The 12962-nt window shown below is 34.9% G+C and overlaps 1 protein-coding gene across 1 annotated transcript in view; it reads right to left on the bottom strand.

The window, feature by feature from the left end:
* PLCB4 (phospholipase C beta 4) overlaps positions 1-10935 on the bottom strand; it is a 788735-nt gene extending 777800 nt beyond the window's left edge. Inside the window, 1 exon segment of the mRNA XM_053712158.1 lies at positions 10853-10935. The gene's annotated coding sequence lies outside the window, so the exon portion shown is untranslated.
* Positions 10936-12962: the final 2027 nt, after the last annotated feature.

Consider the following 12962-nt stretch of genomic DNA (forward strand, 5'->3'; position numbering starts at 1 on the left):
GGGTTTCATATTCCTTTAAAGGGACAGGTCCAAAAAAAACTTTCATGTTTCAAATAGGGCATGTAATTTTAAACAACTTTATAAATTTACTTTTGTCCTCCAAATTTGCGTTGTTCTCTTGGGTATTCTTAGTTGAAAGCTAAACCTAGAAGGTTCATATGCTAATTTCTTAGACCTTGAAGGTCACCTCTAATCTAAATCCATTTTGATAGTTTTTCACCACTAGAGGGCAGTAGTTCGTGTGTTTCATATAGATAACATTGAGTTCATGCACGTGAATTTACCATGGAGTCAGCTCTGATTGGCTAAACTGCAAGTCTGTCAAAAGAACTGAAATAAGGGGGCAGTCTGCTGAGGCTTAGATACAAGGTAATTACAGAGGTAAAACGTGTATAATTATAACTGTGTTGGTTATGCAAAACTGGGGAATTGGTAATTAAGGGATTATGTATCTTTTAAAACAACAAAAATTCTGGTGTTGACTGTCCCTTTAAGGCTCAAACATAGTTATAATTATCTATGCCCTGCTAGCAAAGTGTCATTAAAAAGTTCTTTACTGCAACACTATTTAAATCCATACTTAAGCATATGGCACAGCAGAATGCAGAAATAGGTCACTATATAGGTGCTCCCTAATGCTTAAACTTACCCTGAAATTATATTTAATGATGCAAAAGGGTTTTTACTGATTACAGAGAGAAGTACGTTCTTCTATTGTAACCTCATCAGTCTATTGTCTATTTCTTATTATCTAACTCAGGGATGAAAAAGCAGAATGTGCTGTTTTTGTGACCCCAGGAAAAATATGTTTTTTGGGGACATTTAATGCGTGGGCAAACAACTCAAAAGAGCCCTCTGGAGGGTGAACAATAGTTCTAAGAACCTTTACATAAATCTAGTCCTGTGCCACTGGGTCTTTTTTTAGAAAATATATTATTATTTGTTAATAGCTATATTTGGTTCTTAAAGTACTGGTGAATTCAAGCATTTCAAAAACGCTAGGATTAACGATCACCAAAGATAAAGGTCATTCACCAGTTTAAAAAATAGGTACTTTTTGCTCCCTTTTTTCAATCAGGTGACGTTTTCACCTCTTAGCCAATAGCTATGCTTGCGCTTTGGCATTATGCCGTAGACAAGCACGGCTATTGTCTAAGAGGTGGAAACCTCACCTCATTGCTGTGAGCAGACGGAGGTACTTACTAAGCTAACTGATAAATGAAGGTTGCCTTTATTTTTAGTGATGGTAAATCCTAGCGTTTTTTAAATGCTAAAATTTACCATCACTTAAATGCTTCTTAAAGAGTGATTTGGGGGCCTTCGTTGCATCAGTTAGAAAGTGCTGATGTAACTAATAATTTAAAACAGGGCTTGACAAATGTCTTTAAATATATATGGAGAATCTAGGATCTACTATAACACATATGGTATACATAGGCATGCGCACAGGGTGTGCCGGGTATGCCCAGACAAACCCTAATACAGCTAACACTAGACTAAGCTGAATGACACATCTGTGGTGATTTTCCCAGCGCACCACTGTCACCTAGAGCCAATTGGAACTTTTAATACTTGCAAGCTCCTCTCCATTCAATCTCCCAGAACCAAGAGAGAAAGTGTAGATAGGGGTCACTAGCGTGAGGGGCCCAGGGCAGGCCCCACCTGCCTGCTAGACTAGGGCTGAAATAACTCACTGCCAATGCTGTAGCTGTCATTGTTTTATATTTTGGGCACTACATGATTGTAGTCTGCATGCCGTGCACAGTTATTAGCATGATGTTAGCTTCAGCAGCACAAGGAGGCAATATCTTAGTGCCCCTTTCAGTTACTGTCTCCATGCACTGCAGCAGACTGTGTGGCCAAGGCTGAGAGCCACTGCTTCAGGTCTGTATGTAGATGGTTTTAGTTCACTGATTAACAATTTATACTAATTTTGTGTGCCTCTCTACTAGGAAATGTTGGTATTTTGTGTCATATTGTTGCGTATGTATCTTTAAATAAAGTTCTTCCCGTAAAACATAGTTTTGCTTGGTTTTATTTTCATTATAATTAAAATGAATGCCCTTTTTTTCCACGTATTTTGTTACCTTTAACTCTTGATTGCCCTGAACACATACACAGCAGTGAATGGACGGACCCTTACCTTAGGGTCACTCCATGGAGGAAAGAAAAAGGGCATGCTGAGTCTAGCTATAGAGAACATGGGGAAACCAAGTGGAAGTGATGCAACGCTGTGCATGCTGGGCAATAGGAAGAAGTGCGTTATCAGCCCCAAACCTCCAGTTAGGGCCTGGGCACCATTTTCTAGGTGCTATTGACACCTAGGTTATTAAATCTCTTTTGTAAAATACAGGTGGCATCTCAAAAATAGCCCCAAAAAATATTAGTAAAATTATTAATAGATAACTTACGGTCAGAAATGAACACGTAAGTATAATCATAATAATTTAACTTAAATAGCAAATCTATTATTTTATTTTATATTTGTTAGGTGTAAGGATTGCTGCCAGTACAAATGCAAAAAACACAGATGGCTTAGTGTCTCAGATACAATCTATAGAGCAACAGCCTGAAAAAACCCAAACATATTACAATTTATGAAAACAAAGACATTTGTTCATGTAAATTAATACAGATTGCCAAACAGGGATGGGGATATAATTTCTTCATAATGACTGATACATTAAATGTAAGCATATCGCAAAAGACAAGGATGAAAAAAAACGTGTCTAAATGTTTACTTTTAGCTCCTAAATGATTTAAAGACATAATGGATGGATAGATAGATAGATAGATAGATAGATAGATAGATAGATGATAGATAGATGATAGATAGATAGATGATAGATAGATAGATAGATAGATAGAAGATAGATAGATGAAAAAAAGATAGATAGATGATAGATAGATAGATAGATGATAGATAGATAGATAGATAGATAGATAGATAGATAGATAGAAGATAGATAGAAGATAGATGATAGATAGATAATTTGCTTACTGCCAGGTTAACAAAAACAATTGGAAAAAATAATGTATACCTCAGTGCTTTACACAAACACATTAAGACAGGGCTCTTCCCACTGCTCCATCTTCCTTTGTGTCTAGGGGTGCCAGTTGTACTCTATACTGGACAATCTGTAGGTGACTGGGCATGACGGTCAGTAGGATCATAAGATGCCCCCTCACCAAAGCTCTGCCTTAGACCCTCTCTTGATCCTATCATCAATATGTTTCACAACTAGGCAGTCATTTTACCCCTTGGCTGTCAGTAACATAGCAATCAATAATTTTACCTTTTTGGTTGCCAGTAACCCATGTGACCAGTAGAGATTGGGACCACTTGACAACCCCTCACTTAGTTCTGCTCCATATTTGTGATGCATTCAGGCATAGAAATCATTACACAGTTAAAACTCATGGACTATAAAAAAAACTGGACTTTTAAGTGTCCAGTATGATAGCCTGCTAAAATACTGGACTGTCCAGATGAATACTGGACACCTGACAACCCTATTTGTGTCCCATTTATGTCCCTTTTTCCCTCAAATTAACCTGGGACCATTCCATATCTCCCTAGAAAGCCTAATGCATTACCCCCCCCCCCCCCCCCATACACACACGGATGCTTGGCTATCCATCTCTAAACAGCAAGTCATATCCTATACCTAATTATAACATTCAAATTCAAAATTTTCTCTTACTTAACAAAATTTAGAAAAGTTAGAGTCAACAACTTCACTGGCGAACCAGAAAAAAATGTGTTGCCTTGAAATATGACAGTGGCACACTAAATTAGCTTGTTAACTGTGTCTGTTGATTAGAAAGAAAGAAAGAATAAAATAACCATAATACAGCACTCTTTTTTTTAGCTTCACGTTCTGTAATAAAAGGAAACATGCTAGTGTATATTGCTGTGAAATACATTTACAATGAGGCTGAAAGTCTGTGACCTATTTTAAAATCTGTATAAAATTGAATCAATGAAAAGGCATGTGATGACAAAATTCATCATAAAATTTCCCATTAAAATAGATACTAAGCCTATTAAAATAATTATTCAGTGTTGTATTTAACTACTTGTAAATTGTATATTTTGAATACTTTTTTACTCAATCTGGATTGAAAAAAAAATTATTAAAAAATAAATAATCAATGTATGTTTATTATCTTTTTAACTCGCTTTTCCTGTCATTTACAAATTGTGTTTTTTTTCCCCACTGTTACAAGAGAGGCAGTTTGTTGGACCTTGTAATACTCTACATAAGATAACTATTGCACAGGAGCAAAAAGGGGTTTATCACTGCTCTTTGTACATTTCGGAAGTAGCGCACATATTACAGGTTGAAAGTAAATGTGTTGGCTTGAGTGTATTGAATGAAACGGGCACTAAAAAAATGTGAGAGTGATGGCACTACTTATTTAAATAAACTGGGATGGGCTTGTACTGGTGCACAACTGGCCTTATAAAAAATAATAAATAAAAGGTAGGCCAAAGGTGCTGTGTATTAACAAACACTTTAACTTATACACAGGGTGTACGGCCGTACACGGACTCTGATGTCTGTGACTAGCCCTTGCAGTGTCCACCACAACCTTAGTACTGTATATCTTTTCTTTCTGATTAAATAATAGGAATTAAAAAAATATGTAGTGTGAATAAAGTTAGTGGCTTGTCAAGAGACTGCAAGCGATATTGGGTGATAAGTTATGGAATAAATAAAGTCTGAGTGAAATACTGGACGTGTATCTGTAGAATAACACCCAGCTCTATACAAAGACACATTAGTGACACTGGCACATGTGTATAGCCAGACAAGAGCTGGTTATAGGGTCAGTGGTATCTGCATCAGTATAATAACACCCAGCGCTATATAATGACACAGTAGTGACACTGGTACATGGGTATAGCCAGAAAAGGGCTGTTAATAGAATCAGTGGTATCTGCATCAGTATAATAACACCCAGCGCTATATGACAGAGTAGTGACACTGGCACATGTGTATAGCCAAAGAAGGGCTGGTTGTAGAATCAGTGGTATCTGCATCAATATAATAACACCCAGTGCTATAGAATGACACAGTAGTGACACTGGCAGATGGGTATAGCCAAAGAAGGGCTGGTTATAGAATCAGTAGTATCTGCATCAGTATAATAAAACCCAGCACTATATCATGACACTGTAGTGACACTGGCTCAGGGGTATAGCCAGAGGAGGGCTGGTTATAGGATCAGTGGTATCTGCATCAGTATAATAAAACCCAGACTATATCATGACACTGTAGTGACACTGGCTCATGGGTATAGTCAGAGGAGGGCTGGTTATAGGATCAGTGGTATTTGCATCAGTATAATAACACCCAGCTCTATATAATGACACAGTAGTGACACTGGCTCATGGGTATAGCCAGAGGAGGGCTGGTTATAGGATCAGTGGTATCTGCATCAGTATAATAACACCAAGCCTTTAAAATAATGTTTTTAAATTCAAATGTACCTTGGTGTCTTTCACTAAGGTCTGTACTTTGGAAAATGTCCGCCATAGCCTTTTTCTGTGCCTATCCCTACTTATACAACTGGAGATAGTTGCAAAAAACATACAAAAGTAGCACTTAAATCCCATCCCAGTTATGCGATTTGAGTGCTACTTGTGTATCTTTTTTGCAACTATCTCCAGTTGTATAAGTAAAAGTGAATTTAACGGGCGTCAGCATATCTAGACTTAGAGCTCTGGTTAACTGTTACACTCGACTAAAAAGTTGTACGAAACACATCAAAATTATATATTAAAAGTACAGTTACACTTATAATAACACAAATATAAATTATTTTAAAAATTGCAATAGAAGTTATAAGGGCTGATTTGCGGTAGAAAAGTAAGGCTTTAACATAGAGATACATACATGTATAAATATGTATATATATATATATATATATATATATATATATATATATATATACATATACATATATACATGTTTGTATGTACATATGTATTTATATGTGAATATATGTATTTACATACATAATTATACACATAGAAAACATGTATACATATATAGACTTCTACATAAGTGCATATACTGTATATATGTCTGTGTGTACATATGTATTTATATGTGTATATATGTATTTATATGTGTATATATGTATTTATATGTGTATATATGTATTTACATACATATACACACAGAAAACATATGTATATATATAGTCATCTATATAAGTGCATTGGAGCCCCTTGCAGTCAAGTAGCTGAAAACATGTAAAATCATATTTATGCAATATTCATATTAAAAAAGTGTTTATGTATTTACTGTAACTATTTCACATTTCAATGTTCTTGTATTTATATATATATATATATATATATATATATATATGTATATATCTATACTTATAAATAATCATATATACATATATAGGTATAGATATATATTGTACCAAAATACCATAATATATAAATGTAGAAATATTTATTTATGATTAAACAGAATATATTCTTCTATATGAACACCATTGGAATGTGAAATATTCATATTTCATATCGGGTTTGCACACTTGGGTTTGCACGACTTGTTGGGAAATAAAAAAATTTAAGTCTATGGAGTAATGCATTAACACGGTTGCAATATTTCAAGTTCGTCTTTTTGCGCATGTTGGATTACCACTTATGCAAAAACTCTGCGCGCTCAAAAAATGTACTTCTAACGGAGTTAGCGCGAGAGCAATAAATATCTCTCCAATTGTAATATAGCCCCTAGTTTCTCAACCTGTGGTATGTGTACCTCTGGGGGTACTTGGGGCATTGGCAAGGGGTAATCCATGGATTTGCCTTCATTATTGTTTTTCCTGATATAGTTATCATAAACTTGACATATCAAAGAAAGCTGTGTTTCTTATTTTTACCTTCAAGCACTTCTAACAGGGAAGAATGTGAGTATTTCCATCTTAGGTTAGACCACTACTCAATCACTGATTCACCTCAAATTGGTAAAACCTTAGATTCTGGCTTGTTAGTGAAATATGAGGGCTGGAGTTGAGCTTTACTGATTTGAACTGAGAAAGTGTATTACTGTGACCAAGTGTCACAGAGACAAGTGGCAGTTAAATGTGCCACTGTGAAATATGTAAAGTGCATGATACTGAAGTATGCCCCAATGAAACAAGACAGATAAATTGTGTATGAAATAGTTATAATAAAATAGTTAATATAAAAAGATGGTACCATAAATATGAATTCCCTATTCATGCAGAAAAGTTTATTTTCCTCTTTTTTTTAATGTAAGAAGCACAGTCATTTCCTATAATTATTAATATCAGTAGACTATATTATCTGTGTTTTATGTGTTTATTATTCTCTGTTGTAATACTGCCAAATATTAAATTCCGGAAAACAAATCAAAAACCTGATTCCTATATATTTACTTCATTAATATATCTTATACACTTGATTTCACGAGTTTGCACCACATGATTTTCATTTTTAATAACGTAAAAGATCAATAATATTTGTACTTACAGTTGGGGTACATAGGAAACAAGTGTATACCTACAGGGGTAAATGCTACAAAAAGGTTGAGAAACACTGATCGAGACCATACTTGGTTAAAATCACTTCAATGTTTATCTAGCTCCAGGTTGGATTGGATTATGCCCAATAAGTGCTAAAATCTGTGCAGGGTCTTATTTACAGGTAGCCGCTGATTGGCTATAGTAAAGGAGACCAGATTTATATATTCATGTGGGTTGTCAAAATTATAGTTTTAACTACTTTAAAACATACAGTTTGTATATTGATCATTTGCAATGCACTGTTTAACTGATGTTATATACTATCTATGTAAACAATATTATCACTCTTCTTTAAAAATACACAGTCACACAAAAAAACAAACAAAAAAAAAACATTCTATGATATAAGTGAAGCCTAACAATTAATTGCATGGTGACACAATCATAAACAATAATTAAATAATCATGTATACTGTAATCATAATTAGAACATTAAAAACAGCTTACAAATGCACACACAGTTTGTATAACGTGCTTATTTATAGTTAATCTATATATTTATAAAAAAGTAAAGTGCTTAATCCAATTTGTAAATACAAAATAAGTAATATGGTTGTTTGTGCATGGTTGCCAGTCTACCTGTGTGCCGACTACCAAATATGCAAATCCAGTACTCATAACTCCTGTATATAGGTAACTATTTGGAATAAGAGAGTAGGGTTGTGGTTATTTTTAGGGTTTGGGATTAAAGGGACATGAAACCCATATTTTTTCATTCACGATTTTGAAAGAGCTTGCAATTTTAATCAACTTTCCAATTTATTTTTATCATCTCATTTGCTTCATTCTCTTGATATCCTTTTTTGATAATCACATCTAAATAGTCTTAGTAGCTGCTGATTGGTGGCTACAGATTGATGCCTCATGTGATTAGCTCACCCATCGGCATTGCTATTTCTTGAACAAAGAATATTTAAAGAATGAAGCAAATTAGATAATATAAGTACGTTGGAATGTTGTTTAAAATTGTATTCTCTATCTGAATCATGAAAGAAAAATGTTGGGTTTCATGTCCCTTTAAGGCTAAGAGATGTTTTCCTTCACCAGCAGCAATATTGCCAGCTACATTTCTGTGCTGACAATATTTCCGTGACCAGTGACCATGGTGATATTTCCACTGTAATATTTTTACATTTTCTCTCTATATTCCCAATAAGAACCAGAGCTACAAATCTGCAAATAAATGCTATTCACCTAGACAGGACAGGAATGACACAGGCACAATGAGAAAAATCTTATTTAACTTCAAATGTCAACTACATGCATTAGTAATGTGCTCTATGTGTTGCAAACTGACATGTGGAAATGTAATAGGAGATTTACACAAATGCTTTATTAGAATACTTTGTGTGCATATAATGGGATGGTAAATAAAAAGCATTACAGAGCCTTACTATGGACCCTAATCGAAAGGTTGGTGAACCCTACTTTAAATAGCTGGTAAATCAATGTCCCCTGTTTTCAAACATTGTGCCCTGGAAACATAGATCAGTTGTTTACCAAACATTAAGCATTCACAAGGCACTAAATGTCAGAAATGGTGGTTGCAGAATATAGCACATTAATTCATGTATCTTCAAATAACACACATATGTTAGCACTAACCTGATTTTTATTTTGGCATTTAGTTATTCTACACATGTTTAAATATACGTAACCTACCCAGAGAATAAAACAATAACTAGTGTGTAACTAATCTGACTTGCTTTTAAACTATATGTATTGGCCAAACAGGATATATTTCAATAAAAGTCACTATTCAACTGTAATTTTCAGAAATCTACTTGGTATGAAATGAATAACAGTGGCATTGCTTTTTTGCTAGGGGGATTTAAGAGTGTGTGCTGTTATATAACAAAAAGACAATCAAAAGCAAGGAAGACAGTTAACAGGTGCCACAAGGAACACCAAATACTATGAGTCATACAGCAGACATTCCCATATAGTAACAATAACAATTACAATAATAGTAATAATGATGATGACTGTGATAATGAAAGGGCTTTCCTAGCTACAGTAATACATATTTAGCTAAATGTGTCATATAAATGTATTCATATATGTTTTTAATACACAGATGTCTATACTGAAATGGTTGTATACACTTTTATATTAACAAGCATACAGGCATCTATAGAGGAAAACAGACCTCCAAATGAGCAAACACAGAGATTTCACATATAAAATGAATAGCAGGATAGATACACTGTCCATATATATATATATATATATATATATATATATATATATATATATATATATATATGTGTGTGTGTGTGTGTGTGTGTGTGTGTGTGTGTGTGGACACACAGAGACACCTTCATACATAACTAGTTATTTTTCCATAGATACTAAAGCACAATTTATGCATTTACAATTAACATGAACAAATGCTATCACGTTGGGTAATGTCAAGTTTCAAATTCTGAATGTACTAAACTGTTTTTCTTGTAGTTTCTCTGTATACTAATAACATATAATGAAATAGAAGAGTTACAGCTTTAGGAAAGCAGTACAAGCAGAATCTTTTCTTATGCCATAGTAATCGAGTAGCTGTTGTTTTGTATACAATGCAGTCTGTGTGGCACATTGAGGGAGATCCCAATGGCAGCCAAGTCTTGGATCTGGCATAAAATAACAAAGTTATTGCAGGTCAAGAGTAGAATACCAAGAAGATGAGGACATAAAAAAATGAATTGCCCATTGTGTCACCTGTGCAGGATACTGCACTAAAATACTAAGCCATATGGCAAGGGACTAGTTCAGAAACACAGAATAGTTTAAATCAATCACTAATGAGAACGAGGTATAAAAAAACGAACATATAACACCATCAGTGGCAAACAGTGCCAGTTTACATTATTAATCATTTGGTAGACATGCAATGTGTCTGTGGCAGACAAGAGGTTAACCAGATGATAGCCAGAGGGCCTTCAATGCTCTGCAAACCTGCCACGCTGCAATCAATACATCCCTGGTGTTTAACATAAGGACCAGACCTCTCAACCCAATAAGTGAAAAAAGATACAAGATACTCCTCTCCCTTATGTTCCCTAACAACAGCTGTCACTGTCACAGGTTCACAGACACATGGGATGCAGCTTGTAAGCGATAGGCGGAATTGCAAAGAAACCAATGCAGATCTGCTATCCCACAGTAAGTCAGGCACCGATGGGAAACAACAGAATAGCCTACAATAATGCATGAGAAATAAGCACATTTACTAGAGAGGTGCACTACATCCCATGATATACCCAGAGATATGCAGAAGACAAACCTGTGCATCTGACTTGCAAGCAGCATGGATCTCCAGCGCAGGTCTAGTTCCTGCCCTCAGCTGCAGCAGCCATATCAGATTCAGTATCCCCAGCAGCTCCTGTATCCCTCTCTCTCATGAAGCAGCATTCAGCACTAAACACCAGTCCCCTCCCTGCCTCTGTCACTGCCTCGCTCCCTCCCCTCTCTTCACTTAAGGAGGATTATCACAGATGTTGCTTAGTTTATAGGCTGATGTACAGTAATATAATATATGACAGGGATACCAGATAGCAGCCTGTAAAATATTAATTACCAAACAAGAAGGCAGATAAGTTCATTGCAATTCCTTTGATTTAGTCGTGGTTGCTTTCCAGATATGATTCTAAGTAATGAACTATCCCAGCTGCAATATCCCCAACTTTATAACAGCTCTTACTTTGCACATTTAAGGTGGATAACTACAAAGTTGCTACACAAATACTGAATTTTAACTAAAAAATGTTTGTAATATAATAGAAGTGAGCATCTGTTACATCAAAATAAATATTTTGTAAGATTTTATTTGAGTTCTAACTTGTTTAATCTGTCATGCATTGCTTTATTATAAGCAATATTTTACAGGTGACTGATTATTGTAGTTGTAATATTTTAATATTTATATCAGGGGTAAAAAGTGACCTTAGAAATGTCGGCTGTCCTAGGTTTTCCTGGCAATTTCCATCCTTTCCTCCGGAGAGGGGAGCAATAATGTATTTTTTTTTATCATCAGAAAAAATATATATATTTTATTCCAAAATAACATGCACTGACACTCACTCTTTGCTCCATCAACCATGATAATCAATTCCCCTTCCACAATTCCACACAGAGAATATTCATCAAATATTTTTGTTGCCCCCCCCCCCCCCCACTATATATGATTAAATGTTAGGCACCCTTATGAAGACCAGAATGACACATATGTAGCCCTGTCAGTGATATGGGTTACCTCCCTGCCACTGATTTAAAATTACCAAGTAACAATATATGAAATACATGTTGGGGTTTAAATGAACATACCATTAATTGATTAAAATACATATTGTAATATACACAAATTAGGGAAAAAATGCTTTTTATAAAAACTCTCACTATTGCATTGTCACTCTGTTTTCCATATGTACATACATTGATCCCAGGCTATCTGAGCAGGTGCTATTGTTAATCCGTATTTGCATGTTTTATGGATTGATGCTTTCTGTGACGTTCTCATTAAAAGCTATTGTTAAAACACTGATAGCTTTTACTTGAATATTTTTATACAAACATGGTGCATTTTTGACAATAGTGCCTCTCTTAGCTTTGAACCAATAATAGTAGTCTACTCCTGCAGACAGGTTGTAAAAATGCTGAATGCTGAAGGTTTTACTATGATGGTAAAATATTACTTTTAAGGATGGTTAGCAACATTGCTATGAAATCTATCCGTATATCAAACTACAGTGTAGGTAAAAGATAGGTATAGATTCTAGTATAGATTGTAGTGTTCTAATATGACGTTTATCTTAAATACTCAGAGTTCTGTTTAGCTTCTTTTTTTCTACAATAAAAGATACAGTGATATTCATTAACATTTCCAGGAGAAGCTTTGCAGCCCCTGAACTGTAGTCAAGACAAGACATAAGGTAAATGGTGAGAAGATGGAGATTTACTAATGTCAGTATGCATGCTAATGTCCAGGGTTTATAGGAAGTTTTGTCCTTTAGTATTGACACCTTCCCTTTAATGCTTTAGACAGCACCAGAGGGATTCTAAACTTGATGGAAAGTAAAAATCTATTTTGTATAATTAGGAAAAATAATTGGGCCTAGCTAACAATCAAATAATTATGTACTAGTGTGTACATTCTTGTGAAAGAGTGTGCATATGTGTGTGTACATGCACAAGTTATTATTGTGTGTGTGTACATGCACACATTATTGTGTGTGCGTGTGTGTGTACATGCACATGTTATTGTGTGTGCGTGTGTGTGTAAATGCACATGTTATTGTGTGTGCATATGTGTGTGTGTAGGATACAAGTACTGAGATGGCGCTCTGATAGATAGGATAGTTGCTTAGAAAATGTTGTCAGCACACAGATAAAGTTCC

This window comes from Bombina bombina, chromosome 4 (genome assembly GCF_027579735.1).
Source record: "Bombina bombina isolate aBomBom1 chromosome 4, aBomBom1.pri, whole genome shotgun sequence".
In the NCBI taxonomy this organism is placed as follows: Eukaryota; Metazoa; Chordata; class Amphibia; order Anura; family Bombinatoridae; genus Bombina; species Bombina bombina.